The sequence below is a fragment of the Chiloscyllium plagiosum genome, unplaced genomic scaffold (genome assembly GCF_037043375.1).
Source record: "Chiloscyllium plagiosum isolate Xiang-an unplaced genomic scaffold, Cpla_swu_hap1 HiC_scaffold_6, whole genome shotgun sequence".
Lineage (NCBI taxonomy): Eukaryota > Metazoa > Chordata > Chondrichthyes > Orectolobiformes > Hemiscylliidae > Chiloscyllium > Chiloscyllium plagiosum.
In genome coordinates this window covers 32,464,124-32,486,352 of record NW_028270144.1, presented here as the reverse complement: position 1 = coordinate 32,486,352, position 22,229 = coordinate 32,464,124, and the positions used below count along the sequence as shown (strand labels likewise).

General features: G+C 40.2%; 1 long non-coding RNA gene across 1 annotated transcript in view; it reads right to left on the bottom strand.

The window, feature by feature from the left end:
• Positions 1-3,369: 3,369 nt before the first annotated feature.
• The window catches only part of LOC148149738 (uncharacterized), a 58,811-nt gene continuing 39,951 nt past the window's right edge, over positions 3,370-22,229 (bottom strand). Inside the window, exons 2-3 of the long non-coding RNA XR_015757342.1 lie at positions 3,665-3,836; positions 3,370-3,537 (exon numbers count right to left, since the gene is read on the bottom strand). This is a non-coding gene — a long non-coding RNA (uncharacterized LOC148149738). The remainder of the gene's footprint in view (positions 3,538-3,664; positions 3,837-22,229) is intronic.

Below are 22,229 nucleotides of genomic sequence, written 5' to 3'. Positions count from 1 at the left end.
ATAGCCTTGGAGTTTATAGAGATAGGAGTATTTAGTGGCATCAGGACCTATTAGCAGGTTTGATATGGTATATTAGGAGTGTTGTAAGGATCATTTATGCTCCAGATCTGTCAGAAACATGCAGGTAGTGTTTGGAGAAAATGCAGTTAATGTCTTCAAACACCGCAAATTAATATAAATAAATACCCCTGCCATTCAAATCATAGTCCCTTTCCCTAAAAGTCCTAAACTCTGTCATTGAGACATTGCTCAGAGCTCTATATTTTAATGGAAAAGGTCCTAAAACAGATTGAATCTGCACATTCAAGCTGCAAGTTTGTTGGAGTAATCGTGAATCAAATGAAACAAAATGGAATATTATAAAATTATGAAGTACAGAAGAGAAAATGAAAGATCAGGATTTGAAAAAAAAGCATGAAGTGGATAACTTGTTGGATTCATATTCTTTTCTGTCATGAAGTTAGTCATGAACTTAATCCTTTGTACTTGGAGAAAATAATTTGACATAATTTTGACCAGAGAAGGTACATGTGTATTTGTTTTTACATTAATATTGTAGGGCAGCATTGTGCTAACTCACCCATTCTCAATCATAAGTAATATGTAAATTACTATCGCATACCTGCAGAATACTTGCCTTTTCCAGATTTGATTGCATTTGTTGAAACTGGTGAGAAAAAGAAACATCACTTTAGCGAGATGCCGTGACTTGTAAAAACACTTCTTTTTTGACTAAGTGGTACCATAGTCATCAATGTACGACCTCAGTGCAACATATGAGATTTTCGCTGAATTTATTCTGGTAACAGATTTCCAACAATCACAAGGAAGAGAAGACAAAGGGCCCCATGTGTTATGTGAAAGGATATTTTACAATACACTTATTAATGCAAACTTGCATCTTTTCATTCAAGTAAAGGCTATATTTACACTGCATTACCCATTTATTTGCTGTGTTAACAAGGCTTTAAAACTTATTGGAGCATTTGTATGAGGATTCTGCAACATCTTGCTATGGCTGTAGTGCCACCTGCCAGTGATAAGAAAATAACAGTCAGCAGGATCTTTTTTCCCAGGCCTTGATGTTATCTGTTTTATCTTAAAAAGCCAATAAGTTATTTTAAATCATTACATGGCAAACACCTATTTACTGAGTATAGCTTCATCTTCAATTAGATACCAAGTGAATAAAGTGGCTGAATGAAACAATCCAACAGCATGGAAAAACATGACCAAAATTGCAATGACTTTTCCAGGAATTATTGTTGTATTAAAATCAAAACTAGATAGCCTAAACTTGGAACTATTTAAAAATGTGTTGAAACTGATAGTTAATCTTGAATGTCTTAGCTTTGAGAATTTCTGCATGAAGCAATTACACCTTGGGAATCACAATGCCTCTCATTATTAATTGACAAGCACCTGCCATTTATTTGTAATACTTGTAAATCTGGGTCAGAAGGTTGCAGGTTCAAATCCCATTTAATCCCTCAAGTTCATTTGCCATTCAATGATGCCATAGCGAATCAGTGATATACATCCAAATGGTTGCCTAGTGTCCCTATTCTTCAATGCTTTCTGTGACCAAACGATTCTACAAACATCAAATTTAAAATTAACAATTGCCTGAGATAACAATTATTTTCAGAGAACATCTCTGGGACACAGGGCGCACCAATTAATCCCACGACCCTATGGCCGAACACTTCAACTCCCTCTCCCATTCCACCAAGGGCATGCAAGCCAACATCTTCTGTCTTGGGACCCTCAAATCACACAGGATCAATATTGATTTCATCAGTTTCCTCATTTCCCCTGCCCCCACCTTATCCCAGATCCAATCCTCCAACTTGGCACCACCCGTTTGAACTGCCCTACCTGTCCATCTCCCTTCCCATCTATCTGCTCTGTCCTCCTCTCCGAACTATCACCATTATCCCCCCACCTTCCATCCACCTAGCACATTTCCTGCTACTTTCCCACTAACCCTGCCCCCCTCCCATTTATCTCTCAGCCCCCTTGGGCACCCCCTCATTCCTGATGAAGAACTTATGCTCGAAACACCGGCTCTCCTGCTTCTCGGATACTGCCTTTCCAGCTGTGCTTTTCCAACACTACACTTTTTGACTTTAGATGCAAACAGGCAGAAAGGTCAATTTTCAGGCACCATCATTAAAAGGCAACTAACAGCTCTTCATTCTTACAACTCAGGATCACCCATGGACCTCTGCTCATCATCCTGCATCCAACCTCAGAGATGTCAGCGAACTGCTGAAAGGCAGGTTGATGTTTTAGTGTTGCCTCCATGGAGGTTGCCCTACAGATTGTGTGGGGCAAAAGGATGTGCTGATTCCAAAGGATGGCTATGAGACATTAATCTGAGTCATCAAGGCAACCTGGGCTTAGGAAGCTCCAGACCTCTGGAAACCAGAGGTGGGTATAGTCTGGCAAGATGATGAATGATCTCTTGGGCACCACCAGGTTAACTGCCACTGTCTACTCAATGTTTCATTCGATTACCCTGAGCATGAGTTAACATAATGAGCTTGCCTTTACACAGGACTGTGATGCACAAGATTGGGTAGTAGGCATCTCTGTCACACGCCACATGTGATATCAATGACTGTCACTTAATTGTACCTTCCCATATTGTACTACTTGTAGTCGAGTGTTACTGCCTCTCTTCCATCTGCCTAGGTTCACACTTAACACAGAAAAGGAGCTATAATACTCAGTAGCTCATGAATCACAAATTCATTGGTGTTTCATCATAACTAGAGATATAGAAATATCACAAAACCTCTCACCAAAGGTTAGCATGGGACAAGGACACAATCAAAAGATGTGCTTTCAGGATGACCACCATATACCAATATCTGATACATATTTAGAATCAATCTGAATCACTCTACTGTCAGAATCTTTTAACTCTTAACTTCCCTAGTATCATTTTCTACCAACGAGTAATAAACTTGGACAATCAAAACCCTGCGGATTCACACGTCTATGTATCAGTGCAGGCGTATAAGTCATGTACTCAAGCTAATGTCTTTAATGTGTTCTTCCTTCTGCAGGAGAAGAATGTGCACAGCCAGTGTGAATGTGGGTAGTATCTTTATGAAACTTTGAGTAGGGGTGGTATATTGCATCACCAACAAATTTTGAGGTTTATCTCTGCAACTTACAAAACACAGAGCCAAGCGAGGGCCAGAGAAGAAAGAGTCTCAACACCTAAGCCCATCTCCCAGCCCCCACAGAACACATCCCTGAGGAGAAACAGCCTGAATCATAATAGGATGCAGTATTATCCTATTCCTCTGCACACTACAACCACACAGAGACTTCCACTTCAGGGAAATGTACCTAGAATGTGTTCCATCAAATGGTTCCATCAGCTCAGGGCAGGTGCACCGATGGAGGAGGTAGGCCAGAGTGCTGTCGGCCCTGGGCCACCAAAGGATCCCTCTAAACTCATCCACAAAAAGGCAGCAAAGCGATCAGCAGGCTTCCACAAGCTCAACTTCAGCTTTAAGGAAGCTGTAAGGAAAAAAATGATTAAAGAATATTGACGTGACTTTGGGTGCATTAGTGCAAACATTCTTCGAACCTAAGAATTGTGCAGAACACAAGCATCACAATAACTTCCTGAATAGAAGACACATACCTGCAGGAATTGTTGCTTGTGCTCACAGATAAGCTGGTACTGTGAAACTGAAATCCTTGTCTGATTCAAATTGCCTTTCGTATGCATGGATAGTTTTTCTTAAATACAAAGTTATTAATCCGATGATTGGGCATTGGGTCCCCTCCTTTAGATCTTCATATTTTTTGAATCCCTATTTTGGAAATTGAGTGTCAGCACAATGGTACAGGTGTCCATTTGATTTTTGATTCTTTCCCTTTCTACTCTCCACTTTTGTGTAGTTTTCCTCCTATTACTGCGGTTTGCAGTGCATTTTGGCATAGATTCCAGACCAGACAGGTCTATATCTTTAAGACAGTTACATTACATTATGGTATAATATTCCATCATACAGGTACCCACTTTGCCTTCAGTTCTTCTCTGTGTCATGAGGTCAATGTTGTATGTGCAGTCAATAGTTTGTGTGTGTAATGTACAACAATATCAATAAGCACAGAAAGCAGACTATGTAACCATTTTGATATTTAGTAAAATTATCATCACTAAACCCTTCAACATCAATACCCTGAGAGTTGTCATGAACCAGAAATTGAACCGGACTAGCCATCAAAGAACAATAGCTCACCAGCAGTGTGTAAACTCACCTCCTGACTCTTAAAAAGCCTGGCCATTATCAGGAGGGTGATAGAATATTCCCCACTTGTTAAACTTGTGTAAGACACTTGTTAAACCTCAGCTAAAAATATTGTGTACAGTTCTGGCTATCACATTATAGAAAAATGTGATCACATGTGAATGAGTGCAGAAGCAATTTACAAGAATAGTTCCAGGAAGGAGGAACTTCAGATTTGAGGAAAGGTTGAAAAATCGGGTGTATTCTCTCAGAGAGAAGAAGATTAAGAGGAGATCGGATAGAGGTTTTCAAAATCATAATCAAAATCGTAAAATGAACAAGACAAAGGGTATAGATTTGAAATGGTGTGCAAAAGGAGCAAATATGGTGTCAGTAAAAGAACTTCAAACGGCAAGTTGTTAGGGTATTGAACGTACTGCCTAGAAGTATGATGGAGGTAGGTTCAATTGAGTCATTCCTGAAAGTATTGGTTGGTTATCTGGATAGAAGTGATGTGTAAATATCTGGGGATAAAGCAAGAGGTTGGCACTGGGTAATGTTGCTCCTTTAAAAAGTCTGTGCAGACATATTGGGACAAATGGCCTCCTTCTGCACCACAACAATTCTGTGGTTCTAGGATAGTCTGGATGAGTACATCCCCAACAATACTCAAGATGTTTGACACCATCAGGACAAAGTAGCCATTTGATTGGTACCACATCCACAAGTATCCATTCCCTCTACCACCAGCACTAAGAAGCTGCAGTGTTTACCATCTACAAGATGCACTGCAGAAATTCACCAAGAGTCCTTACTCAGCACTTCCAAACTCATGACCATTACTATCTAGAAGGACAAGCTCAATAGATATATGGGAAGACCACTACCTGCAAGCTCCCCTAAAGTCCACACACCAGACTGACTTGGAAATGTATCACCGTCCCTTCAGTTGCATTTGATCAAAATCCTGGAATTCCCTTTTTAATGGCATTGATCAAATGGACTGCATGGATTTAAGAAGGCAGCTTGTTACAGCTTCCCAAGGTCAACGAAACAATGTAAACAAGTAAAGAAACCAATGAAACAAATTGTCTCAAATGAAGTCAAGAAAAAGATAAATAATTTATTCACCAGAGCTGGGAGGAAGCAGTCTACATCACCAGGTACTCTTGGAAATCTCGTTAAAGTTGTGAACAGTTGTGTTAGTTCCAAATCTTTCCATTGCACCCAGCTGTATTTTCTCAGAGCTATCTTCCTTGTGTAGACTCCCCAACAAGCAGAAATAGTTTTCTTTTATGCACCCGGCTTGAATGAATTTTCATGGGCTGAAACTACATTTTAACTTTTCAGTGGGTTTTTGTTTTAGTAAACAAAACTGTCATATGAAACAAGTGTATCATGGAGCTGTATGTAGAAATGGTTTACTGGGTTGAGGGACCTTTAAGGTCTCAGGGTTGCAGTGTTACTTGAGACCTTAGAGATGTTCACCCCTGCATTTTTGCAAATTGTCCCCTGATACAGTTATGGGTCACAAGCTCAGGTAAAGTATTGTGACCAGCAACAGAACCATCAAATTTTCCATAGTGATTCCTGAAGAGCTACAATCTTGAGGCCAATGTTTGCTTACTGATATAGAATCCTTGTCCTTCTTTAAGTCAAGAAGAATACATTTTCTTCATCAATCTTATCCTGTACTCTTTACATTAACCCTATTGCTCATCAAATTGAAACAGAAGGTTCCTTTAAGCAACTGTAGAGAATAGTACAAGACCACAAGTCATGGGGAAATGAGAGGAGCATCTGCCCTTCGGCAAATCACTACCTTTTGATTATCTAAAATATTGGATTCCTCTGAGTATATTTAGTTTAAAATAGGTTGCTACTTCATACCTAACTTTAATATTAATAGATCTTTGCAGTAACAAGTAAACAATATTGTCACTGCAATCTGACAAAGAAATCTATGTCTTTTGTGCCAACTTTTAGGATTCATAATGCTTTTTCCCACCAGTTTTTTTTCCATCTGTCACAAAAATAATATAGAGAAATGCATGGTGTGTTTTCCTATTTAATACTCCATGCGTAGAGAGAATATACATTTTTCTAAGTTTTATGAGAAATAAGAGAGTGGTAGTTTTCAAAAAGGTTGGTATGGCATGTTTAAATGGCATTGCCTATTGCCTGATTTCACTGCAATGGCCATCTGCCGACACTCTATTCTGGACAATAATGCCAATGATTGCCACTATTTTGCCAGTATGTGCTCCAAAGTTGATATAGGCCATGTGGCCGATCTCCACATATCGCTTGTTGACTACGGCAGTTGTCAACAGCAGAAAGAGAAAGAAAGGTGGCATGGTAGCTCAGTGATCAGCTCTGCTGCCTCACAGTGCCAGGAACCAGCAATGGGTGACTGCGTGAGTTTCCACCAGGTGCTCCTGTTTCCTCCACAGTCCAAAGATATGCAGGCTAGGTAGATTAGCCAAGGTATGTGCAGAGTTCCAGGGATGGTTTGAGTCTGGGTGGGATGTTCTTTGGTGAGATGGTGCAGACTTGAATGGCCTCTTTCCACACCGCAAGAATTCTCAATTATTTAGTGTCCTGAACTTTCAATATTTTGTACACTTGCTGTGTTCTTTTCCTTAGAACAATTTTATATAAGATGAAGTTAGCTTTGACATCACAGTACTGTCAAATTATTAATACATTTGCAAAGTCTTCATTTTTTTTTCTTTCATTCATTTATTACTCACTTTGCCTGTCTTCTCAATGCAGTTCTCTAATCCTTGGTTCAATCATGTGACCTTCCACTCAAATTAGAGATGAGAAGGTTTCAATTTGATATGAGCACTGAGTGATGAATGTAGAGTTGTAACAATCTTTTGTAGTATTCTTCTAAATCGTTCTTTTTTTTTCCTTTGAAACTGTGGTATTTTACCATTCGTTGTAGAATGTCAATCTGTCAAAGCTATACAACTCTCATAATGGAAAGTTTGGCTTTCATTCAGAGAGTGACAATTTGAGTGGAGATCTTAACTGACAACCAAACCTAGCTACCTGAGTAGATATGTCTTGTTGATTGTCAGCTAAGATGCAACTCAAGGATAAATCCACTTTTAGCTGAATATTTTCATTTGACAACGGTTCCTGTAATGTTCATTGAACAGTATATGTAGCACTTTGTGATGGTGAATGGATTTAGAAAGACACGCATTGTGGATCTGCAGACTGATTCCAGGAAGTTCCATTAGCTTTAATGTATATGTTCATGCTTACCTGTTGCATCAGCTTTTTGGTCATGTTTAAATAATAGCGCCTGGTTCCAGGAGTTTCTGTAATTCAATAATCACTAAAAAGAAATAACATTATACTGGTATAAAAAGCTCAAGGATGAATGTCTGGGAGAATGCTTTTTTGGAGTGGATCTGGGATGTGTATAACTTCAGTAGCTTGACAGTTATGTCTAGGACTCCATCCTAAATTCCATGGTTGTCGTATATTGCTCATTTTGCACAGAGCAAGCTTGGTGCATTCAAAGCCATCTTGCAAGACAGGGTTAACCTGATTAGGTCATTTCTCACATACATTTATGAAAAGACTGAAGTTTGCGACTTTTAGTCCTGGACAGTCCTCAGTCTTCCTCAGATTACCCTGATGGGATAACATATTCCAAATGTGTGAAGCTAACTGTAGTCAAAGCAATGTTTTGCCTATCACACAAATGAGTAATGTGATTCATAAAGTTCATTGCCAGTGTGATGCCAGGAATGTAGGCCATGTGATCCAAGGTTTACAGATCATACACATTAGCATATCTGTTCAGCTGTTCTCAACCAGAAAGGTACTACCCATACCCAACTAACTATCTCATGTTTGTAAAATGAAAGCATAGTGTCTGACACTAGATATGATTCTGCTGACAATCTGTTTAGGAATGTCAGTCAGGCTTGCAGTGTTGGTAATTTCTATGTACTAGAAGTTACATGCATTAATACACAGGGTCTTGTTATTTGCAGACAGAAATAACATGCGCATGTTCTGGATGTAGGTTTGCTCACTGAGCTGGAAGGTTCATTTTCAGATGTTTTGTCACCCTACTAGGTAACATCTTCAGTGGGTCTCCAGACGAAGCATTGCTGATAATTCCTGCTTTCTATTTATATGTTTGGGTTTCTTTGGGTTGGTGATGTCATTTCCTGTTTTTTTCTCTCAGGGGGGTGGTAAATGGGGCCTAACGTGATATGTTTGTTGATAGAGTTCCGGTTAGAATGCTGTGCTTCTAGGAATTCTCCTATGTGTCTCTGTTTGGATTGTCTTCGGATGGATGTATTATCCCAGTCAAAGTGGTGTCCTTCCTTATCTGTATGTAAGGATACTACTGAGAGAGGTCATGCCATTTTGTGGCTAGTTAATGTTCATGTATCCTGGTGGCTAGTGTTTTGCCTGTTTGTCCAATGTAGTGTTTGTTACAGTTCTTGCATGGCATTTTGTAAATGACATTAGTTTTGCTTGTTGTCTGTATATGGTCTTTCAAGTTCATTACCTGCTGTTTTAGTATGTTGATGGATTTGTGGGCTAACATTATGGCAAACAGAGACACGCACGAGAATTCCTGGAAGCATGGCATTCCAACCGGAATTCTATCAACAAACATATCGAGTTAGACCCCATCTACCACCCCCTGAGAAAAAGAACAAGAAATGAAATCACCAACCCAAAGAAACCAAAACATATAAATAGAAAGCAGGAATTATCAGCAGTGTTTCGCCCAGAGGCCCACTGAAGATGTTACCTAGTAGGGTGATGAAACGTTTGGGAATGAACCTTCCAGCTCAGCAAGCAAACCTACATCCATAACCTCAACCTGCGCTACAAATCTTCTCAAAACTCACTAACATGCACATGTACTGTGACTATTTATAATTGAACAAAACGGATGAAAGCCAGCCTCTGGTTTATTTTTCAGAGCAATGCCTTGACCAATCCAAATCAACCAACGTGGTTTAAAATTTAAACAGAACTTGGCAGTGAACTGTCAGTCACCAGTTAATTGAAGTTTTCTCCAGAGAAAAGGCTCTACCAATTAGAGTCTACTTGCCAACCATCAGTAATGTCTTCTCATTGAGTATATATATTGTTTTCTCTTCAGTTTGGTATTTTATGCCTCGATGAGTGAAAAAAGAACAGTCTTGAAAAAAATGTGCCAAGCAACACAAAGATGATAAGAAACCTGAGATAATATGTCTATCTTTATTAGGACCTTGTGCTGAACTTCTTCTCTAGCCAAAGATGATGCAATTAAGTAGAGCTTAATGGAGCTTCAATATTAACACTTTCATAACCAATACCTTGTAATATAAATTCGTCTGGCCAATAGTAATCCCTCAGCTAAAATTGCTGGGATAGATAATCTGATGACAATCATATTGAAATTTGTGGGAACTTGTTTTGCACAAATTGGCCTCTGAATTTTCTATAGGATGGCCAGGCATCTGGTTTTGTATTCTTCAGTGCAAGTCTTAGGCATCTGGCCACTGCCTTATACTAAATGATGTCATGAGCAATGTTTTGATGTTTAGAACACTTACCTCAGTAAGGCACCGGTTAGTCTTATACTTTTTTCCAACTGTTACTCAGTGCGATAACTCACCGTAAATAGGATGTTGTCACTGTATGCATAATGATGCCAACTAGTGTGTAAAGATGAGGTGATGATATTGTGGCATTGTTATTGATCTAGTATTCGAGACTCTAATGTTCTGGGAACATGGCTTCAAATCCAACTACAGCAGATAGTGAAATATGAATTCAAGAAGGCTAGTCTACTGGTGACCATGTAAACATTGTCAATTGCTACCAAAAACCCCACCTACTAAGATAATGTCCTTTAAGGGTGAAAATCTGTTGTCCTTACCTGAACTGGCTTACATGTGACCCCAGACACACACCAATGAGGTTGACTTTTAACTGCTTTCTGAAATTGGCTAGCACGTCAATTCGTTCAAGGGCAGGTAATGATGGGCAATAAATGTTTGTCTCATCAGTGACATCCAAATCCCATGCAAGAAGCTTTTAACGCGCCACAATGATTTCCAGGTTAGATTGCTTCTGGAGATGGGCCCTCTTGTTCCTAATATTGCGACAGTGCTGATATTTCAGAAATTGTTCAAAATTCTTTGATTGTCCTCAGGTCATGAAAGTTGCTACAAAAATGCAAGGTTTCTCTTGGAGAAATAAAACTATTTTTATAGCATGATGAAAATGCTTGTCAGAATCTGTTAAACCAGATAACAGATCAAGCTACATTTCTACAAGGAGTACTTCTCTTTGACTCTTTCCATTGACACTGATTGACTCTTTAACAATAGTGGCTTCAGACTTCCACTCTTGCTTCTGGTTTCATGCAATTCTTCTGTTTGTTAAAACATGTTTGTGTGGCATTATAAGCTGGTGAAAGCAGAGTAGAAAATATAACCAGTGGGTCTAACACAGCAAGCATTCATTAAATCTGTTTTTTTTTGTTTACCCTTTAGGTGAATAAGTTGTTTAAAGAACTCCTGCGGTTTTTGGATACAACGGGTTAGTACTTTCCCTGCCTTTCGTTTTGCCTAATGCAAAAAGCCTGATGACTGTCACTTAATGTTTGATTTACTGCACTGTTCACACAAAATAAACATACTGACTGCTCCAGATGAAAATTTAAACTTCCACTATGTTTACACGCAGTGCAATTTTCTGGGTTTGCTTGCCTCTGACGATCACTTCATCTTTCAAAGGTCAGGAGGTTGACTGATAGTATTTAAGATGGCTGTTTTCTTTTATTATGGGTGACCTTTGATTGAAAGTCTTATTTTTCAGGTGATGGATTGAGGTGGATCATGCCTGTTATTGTTCTCCTTCTCATAAAACAATCTAAAATGTGCTTTCTGCCTCAAGCATCATGGACTGTGTCCCAATAGCCATTCAGTCAGAATTCTGGACTCCAGTGAGCTACCCACATGGGCTATTGGTGCTTGAATATAGTGAAAGGGTCTAAAAGGTTTTTCAAAAATATTCAAAATAGTTAATGGGAAGGGGAAACAGAATAAAATATCAAAAGGTGTTCTTTACCATCTTGCGTGTTTCTAAAACAAAGAATCCCAACTCTTCCCTCATTTGTCAAATGATACATCCAGGATGAAGCCAGATGTTGGGGATTTATTGCAGCATAGAATCAATACAGTGTGGGAGCAGGCCATTAAGACCATACTGATCCTCTGAAGAGCAACCTGCCTAGACCATGACCTACGGGAGAAAGTGAGGACTGCAGATGCTGGAGGTCAGAGCTGAAAATGTGTTGCTGGAAAAGCACAGCAGGTCAGGCAGCATCCAAGGAGCAGGAGAATTGACGTTTCAGGCATGAGCCATTCTTCAGGATTCCTGAAGAAGGGCTCATGCCCAAAACGTCGATTCTCCTGCTCCTTGGATGCTGCCTGACCTGCTGTGCTTTTCCAGTAGACCACGACCTACCACAACCCTGCATTTCCAATGGTTAATCCACCTCGCCTGTACATCGTGGACACTATGGGCAATTTAACATGGCCAATTTAACCTGCACATTTATGGACTGTGGGAGGAAACAGGAATACCTACGGGAAAACCACACAGACACAAGGAGAACATGCTAACTCCACACAGATAGTCGTTTGAGGCTGGAATTCCTGAAGAAGGGCTCATGCCTGAAACGTCAATTCTCCTGCTCCTTGGATGCTGCCTGACCTGCTGTGCTTTTTCAGTAGACCACGACCTACCACAACCCTGCATTTCCAATGGTTAATCCACCTCGCCTTTACATCGTGGACACTATGGGCAATTTAACATGGCCAATTTAACCTGCACATTTATGGACTGTGGGAGGAAACAGGAATACCCATGGGAAAACCACACAGACACAAGGAGAACATGCTAACTCCACACAGATAGTCGTTTGAGGCTGGAATTAAACCCGGGTCCCTGATGCAGTACCAACCAGTGAACCATCTTGCCACACCAGGTATCCTTCTTCAGTCAATTCAGTTGTGACCTGGCCAGAATCAAGTGGTTGATAGGCAATGATTTGCAATAGGCCTACAGGAGGTAGTAAAAGGATTTTTGTGATCTCTGATTGTTTCATAATTGAAAAAAGCAAAGAAATTTGCTGGGGTCAATGAGAATAGTGAAGACCTCAGAAAAGGCCTTCTTCCTCCCCAAAACTCATGTCATTCAAAAGGGTCGAGGCAAAAATATCCCTGACTATATTGGATCTAGCCAAATAGCCAATATGCAATGTATCCGTAGTGACATTTGTACCTACCTACTTCATGCAAATTAGATGTCATTATATTGATCCCCCAGAATCACGGCTTTGGGTATCTACATCAAAAGCTTTCACATCATCATGATCATGACCACTTCAGAAATGTCAGCACAAGGATTGCTGATCCCTTTTAGACATATCGGTTGCTTTCAAGACATGGGTGCTACGTGCTGAGGCCCCTTTCAAACATGCTACTTGTCAGAAGTATATTATACATTGAACTGCAAACTGAAATCATTGAAATGGTGATGCAGAGTAAAGTTTGCATCATTCTTATCTCAATGGGACTGGGCAAGAGTCAAGGATCATGATCGCTCCTTATCACATGCTCCCTGTTTCTCCTTTCTGCCAATCCATGAACCTAATGCCTTCTATCTAACCAAACACCCCAGTTCTTCAAATTCCTATGCCAAGTTAGTGATGACTCACATCTACTACCCTTTCCCCTTTCATCTATAAGCTACCTCATTTAGTACCAATAACTACCCAAAGAGAAAAAAAATTCCACTACTTATATTCTACAATATAGAATACACTCTATTGAAAAAAACACTCCAACACACATTTGAGCACATGTTAATATGTCTAGATAGGCTCTTGTTGGTCTTTTTAACACTTAAAAAGACCAACAAGAGCCTATCTAGACATATTACATGTGCTCAAATGTGTATTAGAGTGTTTTGTTGATTCTTGACACTTCTTGACAGATCTTTACACATACTACCATTCTTGACACAACTTGATGCTTAGGTAAAAACAATGACTGCAGATGCTGGAAACCAGATTCTGGATCAGTGGTGCTGGAAGAGCACAGCAATTCAGGCAGCATCCGAGGAGCTTTGAAATCGACGTTTCGGGCAAAAGCCCTTCATCAGGAATGATGAAGGGCTTTTGCCCGAAACGTCGATTTCGAAGCTCCTCGGATGCTGCCTGAATTGCTGTGCTCTTCCAGCACCACTGATCCACAACTTGATGCTTGTTGACATTCTTATAAAGTTGACAGTTGTTGACTAGCCTTGGCAAGTGTACTGCTCTAAGGAGTATATGCACTTTTTACATACAATCTTCTCCACAGGTAACAGTCGTGTCCAAGGATCTGTTAACCCCAAAGGTTGGGTGAGGCCTCCAATCCCAAAGGATCCCAAGGTATTGTAGGATGATACCCACAGGGTATGTTTGTGGTATTCACTTTCTCATCAGTGTCGGTCTACGTTACAATAATACTCTTAAACACCCCCTTGCTGCACAGTGAAAATCAACTCGAGAATAACATATTTTGTTTGCCATGAAGCACAAATTTTACAGCAACACTGATCTATTTGGGAAGCTGAAACAGAAGACAATTCTTGGACTGATTCTTTTTCAGAAAATTGCCCAAGTGTCAACATACCTTACCCTTGAATAATGATCAGATAATCTGCACTAGCTAGGGTCACCATGAAAAGTTGTCGATCATGACCTAAGCATAAGCCATCCAGATTTACTAACATTGATTTTTGGCTGTAACTTGCATTTGATACTGTTCCTTTTACCAAGGCCAAGGCTCCTAATTCCCAAAAGCCTCTGTCAAGGGAGGTATATAAAACACTCTAAATCACCATGGATTAGTTAATAAAAGTTTGATTAAATGTAGGCTCCATTCAGAGATTGTGGAAACCTTAAAAAAAATTGTTGCATATATAAAATATAGGCATCATTCCCTGTACTTGCACAAAAAAAACCAAAATGTTGAAACTTCTTGACAACACAGTGCTGGATATTTTAACAGTGCTGTAAAGAAAAGATTTAAGTTATCTTCTGCACTGTTTATGTTTTAATTAAAATATTGAATGTAAATTTAACAATTGTTACTGTATTTAGAGAGAATGAGGAAACTTATTGCAATATACACTGGTGTTTAATTCCACTTGCTGAACAAATCACAATAAGATTTCTTTATCTGTTAGGTTAGCAGATATACCAAGCATCTATATACTGATATTAATACAACTTGGTATCAATTATACTGCTATGGAAGCAAGTCAATCAAAATGTGGAGCCATAAAATCTACTAAAACACAATTTAAATGTATGGTTAAGCTCCATATTTAAATCTGATATTAAACCTCTGCAATACCTAAATATATAACCATAGAAACTGCTATCTAGCCTTAACATATAGTGCAAATCCTGCTATGATAGTCGAGGGGGAGGGCAGTAGTGATTTATCCCTGTATAACAGCATGCATTGAACTTATCAGTAGGGTCCAAGCTCTTTTTAACATCTTTGTAAACTTCCCTGTGTGCTTCATAAAAAAAATCACTTCAAGGCAGGTTCAGAAACAAGGATGATGAAATATTATGTCCTATTGTTCTTTAAGAAGCATGAGAATTTAGAAAGGTGAAGTGCAATAATGCTGCTGTCATGTTTCTTACAAGGTTGTCTTTGATCTATTACAAATAAGCACTGAGTAAGCTACAGTCTATATCAACTTCTTCTCATTAACGACTCGATTTATGCCTGTAGGCCACACTTTAGCCTGCAAAGAATTCAGAATTCCTATTTCTGATCAATCTGAATTTGAGTATATGCCATTTGAACTTCATCATACATCTGGTTTACAGTATTATGCACACAATGGTATATATAATTAGGATACTTCTAGCTTTTTCCAGAAAGTGGCTAAGTATATTGTAAAGGGAACTCAAAGATGTATCCAAATGGTAAGTAGTTGTATAATACCAAGTGATTCTGAGATCAACTCCCACAAATATCATGTTGCAAAATCAACTGAATCTTTGTGTACAGCAAGTATCTATAATACTTTATAAGGTTGAGAGAATAACACAATAAGTTGTATTCTCCCTCATAGTTCAACAGTGTTAATATTTAGGCCAAAAGAAATAAATTAATGCTTGTTCCTGAAATTAGGATGGTTACAAAATCATTAATTGTTTATGGACCTTTGTATTTACATCAAACTGTGTTTTAAGTAGCCATTAATTGCTCAGTAAGTCCTTTAGAATATAATTAGGGACATGTTGCTAAAAACATGATGGAGTTAATGAAGCAAATGGACAGAATTTTGGGCATTGGATGGAGATCCTAACATTGGGGTCACCTGGTAGAGACAGCTGGCCAGAGTTAAGGAATAACCATTGAGGAGGAAGGGGCAGTTCCTCCACATGGTGGCTTGTGACTATCAGCTGCAGCCAGCTAGGTGGAGAAGGTGCAAAGCAGAGCCTAGAGCACAGGAAGCCAGAGAGCTGGCAGACAGCTGCCTCCAGGCTGCTGGTCAGCTCCTCACTCTGGGAGGCAACGTATAAGTCAATTAGACAATTTAGGTATGTGGCCATAGGTAGTCTTTAACCTACCTTATTAGATTATCTGCTGTAGTGTGAAGTATTTGTTTCGTTCACACAGTGGACTTATCACTGGCTAAGTCAAGTTTTATTACCAAATTGACCTGGAGACGGTGGTTGAGGTGTCTTCTTGAACCGCTGCAGTGCATTGGAGGCTTGGTGATGAGGGTTGGAGCATGGGTGTAGGTTTACTTAAAGTGCTGTTGGCAAGGGAGTTATCAAGACCAAATGGAAAAATGTCAGTAGGGTAATCTTCATTATCGGTAGTGTAAGACTGCATGACTATGAAAACAGGCTGAGAGATGGTTCTACTCAGAGTCTTATGTAAAGTTCTGTCCTGCGCATAGTTGGATGTTAAAATGATCAATGGAAGGTAGTATTTATCAACAAATGTGGCAAAAGCCTAATGGCACTATTGCTGGACTGTTAATCCAGAGATCCAGGTTCAAATCCTGCCATGGCAGATGGTGTAATTTGAATTGAATAAGAATTAAGAGTCTAATGATAACCATGAAGCTGTTTTCAATTATCAGGAACCCCTAACCTGATTCACTAATGTCCTTGGGGAAAGGATTGATTTTCTTTACCTGGTCTGACCCACATGTGATTCCAGGCTGACAGCAATGTAGTTGACTCTTGAGTCAATAAAATGCTGGCCTAACCAGTGATGTCCATGTCCTGTGAATGAAAAAAAAAGCAAGACATCCTGCAAGCTGTAGAATCATCTCAGAGGCATACCCTGTAGACACCACCACCCCTACCCCACATCCATCCCAGATATAACTAAACTACCTAACTACAACACCAAATAGTGATAACAAACTTGCCAATTGAAGATGGGGACAAAAAAACTGCAGATGTTGGAATCCAAAGTAAACAAGCAGGAGGCTAGAAGAATAAAGCAAGCCAGGCAACATCAGGCGGTGGAGAAATCAGCATTTCGGGTGTAACTCTTCTTCAGGAATGGAGGTGGGGGTAGGGGAAGCTGCAGATAAGGGGGTGGGGGTGGAGGAGGGGTTTTTTTGAGGATGAAGATGAGAGCCCCTCTGTTTTCAATCCTACCTCTGGGAAACTAGTGAAGAAAGGGGATGATATTGACCTGATGGCAGTGCCAAATCACATGTCCATTCATACTTTATCAGATCCCTCCAATCCTCTGGTTTAAAATTCAGCCCATGTTTTTATAACCATGTTCAATTAGGTCACTACTCAAGATCACAATCAAACCTAAGTATATGAGGGCAAGCCGAAAAATTTTCAAAATTTAGAGTAAGCCATATTGAGTAAATTTCCATTTGTATCTAATTTTATATAAAATCCCATCACCTTATAATTCCAAATCAATGTTATCCCCTTACCATTAGTAAAACTAATATTTCTAAAACAGGTACTAACACCAGGTTAAGTTTAATCAATTTTGGAAGGAAAATAAGAATTGATCATACATTATTATTAATTAACATCAAACTCTGTTAATTGGTAAAGTACTATGGATCTTTCTGCAGCATTGATATTAAGGTAGCTTCTCTGTCATTTTAGTTTACTCATAAGGGGAAAATGCAGGGAGATCAGGTATGGAAAGAACATTCTTGTTATGAAGTGAACAATACAAGATGAACACAATTACTGACAGCTTCTATGAATATCTGAAGAGAAAAATGATAGGTGAAGACAAATATAGATTCCTTATAATCATAAAGGGGTAATTATAATGGGGATCAAGGAAGGCCAGAAGAAATAAGAACAGCAGTAGGCCATTGAGCTCCTTGAACCTGCTCCACCATTCAATAGGACCGAAACCTCTCATATCCACTTTCCTGCTTTTTCCCCTTAACCCTTGATTCCCCCCCACTGATCAAGAATCTATCAATCTTAATATATACAAGGATTCTCTGTGGCAAGGAGTTCCAAAGATTCAGAAGCCTTCTCATCTTGGTCTTAAATTGGCACCACTTTATTTTGACACGATGACCTCTGGTCCTAGACTCTCCCATGAGGGGAAACATCCTCTCAGCATTAGCTTGTCAAGTTCCTTAAGAATCCTACATGTTTCAATCAGATCACTTCTCATTCTTCGAAACTCCAGATTCCCAATCTGTTTAACTTTTGCTCATAATGCAATCCCTCCATTCTGGTGATCATCTAGTTGATCCTTCTCTGAACTACCTCCAATGAAATGAGGCATTTCCTTAATTAAGGGAACCAAACCTGCCCACAGTACTCCAGATGTGGTCTGATCAGTGCCTTGTACAGTTACAGTAAGACTTCCCTACTCTTATACTCTTCCCTACCCTTATACTTTGAAATAAGGGACAGCATTCCATTAGCCTTCCTGATTACCTACCGCTTCCATGTGCTAGCTTGCTGTGTTTCGTGCACATGTACCCCCATGTACATTTGTGTTGCAGCTTTCTGCAGCTTTTATCCATTTAAATAATATCCTGTTCTTTTGTTCTCCTTTCCAAACTAAACAATTTTGCATTTTCCCACATTATACTCCATTTACCAACTTTTTATCTACTTACTCAACCTATCAATATGTCTCGAAAACTGTTTGTATCCCTCTCACAATCTGGATTTCCACCTACATTTGTGCCATCTGCAAATCTGGCAACAGTACATTCGCTTCTTCTCTAATATATTTGATAATATATTATAATATATGATAATATATTTTAAACCATTGCTGTCCCAGCACTGACCCCTGTGGAACCCCACTGGTCGCAGGTTCCCAACCTGCAAAGGATTCCTTTAACCCCACTCGCTGTTTCCTGCCCATGACCCAATTCTCTATTCAAGTCAAAGAAATACTTCCAACACCATGGGCTCTTATCCTATGACTTAACCTTTTGTGAGAAATGACAGTAGAAATTAACACATATCTTGATATGTCTTCACAATGTAATACCCAAATAATTCTTCAGAAAGGTTCTAGGGAGAGAGGAACTGAAGAAAATCAGTGTTAGCAAAAAGAAATGGTGCTAGAGAAATTCATTGAGGTTAAACATAGGGAAAAAAAGAACAGGAGTAGGCCGTCCAGCCCTCCGACCCTGTTCTGCATTCAATATGATCAAGGCTGATCGTTCAACTCAACAGCCTGTTCACATTTTCCCCACATATACTTTGAGCCCTGTAGCTCCAAGTGCTATACCTAACTCTTTCTTAAACCATACGATGTTTTGACCTTGACTGCTTTCTGTGGTAGTGACTTCCATAAGCTCACTACTCCCTAGATGAAGAAATTTCTCCTCTTCTCAATACTAAATGGTTGACCCTATATCCTTAAACTGTGGGCCCATGTTTTGGACTCCCCTTTTATTGAGATAATCCTTCCTGTATTTACCCTGTCTAGTCCTGTTTGAATGTTGTAGGTTTGTATGAGAATACCCTGCTCATTCATTTGATTAGATTCCCTACAGTGCGGAAACAGGCCATTTGGCCCAACAAGTCCACACCAACTCTCCAAAGAGTAACCCACCTGTACACATTTCTCTCTGACTAATGCACCTAATACTACGGGCTATTTAGCATGGCCAATTCACCTGACCTGCTTTGGATTGTGGGAGGAAACTGGAGCACCTGGAGGAAACCCAGGAAGACACGGGGAGAATGTGTAAACTCCAGACAGACGTTGCCCGACATTGGAATCAAACCTGGGTTCCTGGCACTGTGAGGCAGCAGTGCTAACCACTGAGCCACCATGCTGCCCTGGATACTCCAAACTGAGTCCGTCCGCAGCACCACAGCCGTCGTGCAGTCTAACAGGAGCTGCAACTGGACATACTTCCTGCATGTGAGGTAGTCAGGACTATAGTTTGAGTACTTTAGATGGGTCAGTTTTTATCCAATATGTGCAGGATGGATTCCTGACACAGTATGTAGACAAACCAACAAAGGGCGAGGCCACGTTGGATTACCACTGGGTAATGAACCTGACTAGGTGTTAGTTTTGGAGGCAGGTAAGCACTTCGGTGATAGTGACCACAATTCAGTTATGTTTATTTTAGCCATGGAAAGGGATAGGTATAGACTGCAGGGCAAGAGTTATTGCTGAGGGAAAGGCAATTACGATCCAATTAAGCAAGATTTAGGGTACATAGGCTGGAGAAGAAAACTGCAGGGAATGGACACAATTGAAATGTGGACCTTATTCAAGGAACAGCTGCTGAATGTCCTTGATAAGTATCCATGATTCGGAGATGCTGGTGTTGGACTGGGTGTACAAAGTTAAAAATCACACAACACCAGGAAATAGTCCAACAGGTTTAATTGGAAGCACACTAGCTTTCGGAGCGACGCTCCTTCATCAGGTGATTGTGGAGAGCTCGATTGTAACACAGAATTTATAGCAAAAATTTGCAGTGTGATGTAACTGAAATTATACATTGAAGAATTGATTGTCTGTTAAGCCTTTCATCTGTTAGAATACAGTGATAGTTTCACTTCTTTCATGTGTAAATCACAAAACCCTTTTTTTTAAAAGTTGCATTCTCGGGTTAGCTGTTAACAATGGTGATAGCTAGACAATATGTTGAAGGTGTTAGCCCCCTGTGTTCTCTGTCTATGACCTGATGTTTAGATTGATTCCAATCTAAAAAGTGAGATAACAGAGTTTTACATAAATTCATGCAGTTTTTGAGCTCAGAGTTCGACATGAATCTATGTGGTTTTTGAGCAAAGTGCAATGTAACTTTGTACCAAAAAAATTCACCACACACAATATATATGTGTGCATGTGGGTCTTTGTCTGTCTGTGTGTGTGTCTGTCTGGGGTGGGCGTTGTGAGTGTGAGAAAGTGTGTGTGTGTGTGTAGTGAGTGCAGAGTGTCTTAAGTCTGTGAGGGGGTGTATGTGTGGGAGTCTGTGTGTCTATAAGGGTGTGTGTGGGTGTCTCTGTGCGCGTCTGTGTGTATCTGTGTCCGTGTGCATGTGAGAGTGTGTGTGTGTGTAGGAATATCTGTGTGTGTGTGTGTGTAGTGCATTGGTGATCACCTGTAATGTGACATGAACCCAAGTCCCGGTGAGGCCCTCCCTATGGGTACCGAACTTAGCTATCAGCCTCTGCTTGGCCACTTTCCTCTGCTGCCTGTCCCGAACACATTATCAATATAGATGAACACCTCACCAAGACCTTCCCCACACCTCCACTACTTGCCTTTAAACAACCGCCAAACCTCAAACAGATCATTGTTCATAGCAAACTGCCCGGCTTTCAGGACAACTCCATACAACCCTGTCACGGTGGACGCTGCAAAACGTGTCAGATTGTGGACATAGATACCACTATTACGCGTGGGAACACCTCCCACCGTGTACATGGCAGGTACTCATGTGACTCAGCCAACGTTGTTTATCTTATACGTTGCAGGCAAGGATGCCCAGAGGCATGGTACATTGGGGAAACTGAGCAAAGGCTACGACAACGGATGAATGGGCACCGCACAACAATCAACAGACAGGAGGGTTCCCTCCCAGTTGGGGAACACTTCAGTGGTCCAGGACATTCAGCCTCGGACCTTCGGGTGACCATCCTCCAAGGTGGACTTCGGGACAGGCAGCAGAGGAAAGTGGCCGAGCAGAGGCTGATAGCTAGGTTCGGTACCCATAGGGAGGGCCTCAACCGGGACCTTGGGTTCATGTCACATTACAGGTGATCACCATTGCACTACACACACACACACAGATATTCCTACACACACACACACTCTCACATGCACGCGGACACAGATGCACACAGACGCGCACACAGACACCCACACACACCCTTATAGACACACACACTCCCACACATACACCCCCTCACAGACTTAAGACACTCTGCACTCACTACACACACACACACACACACTTTCTCACACTCACAACCCCCACCCCAGACAGACACACACACAGACAGATAAAGACCCACATGCACACATATATATTGTGTGTGGTGAATTTTTTTGGTACAAAGTTACATTGCACTTTGCTCAAAAACCACATAGATTCATGTCGAACTCTGAGCTCAAAAACTGCATGAATTTATGTCAAAGTCTGTTATTTCACTTTTTAGATTGGAATCAATCTAAACATCAGGTCATAGACAGAAAACACAGGGGGCTAACACCTTCAACACATTATCTAGCTATCACCATTGTTAACAGCTAACCCGAGAATGCAACTTTTAAAAAAAAGGGTTTCGTGATTTACACATGAAAGAAGTGAAACTATCACTGTATTCTAACAGATGAAAGGCTTAACAGGTAATCAATTTTTCAATGTATAATTTCAGTTACATCACACTGCAAATTTTTGCTA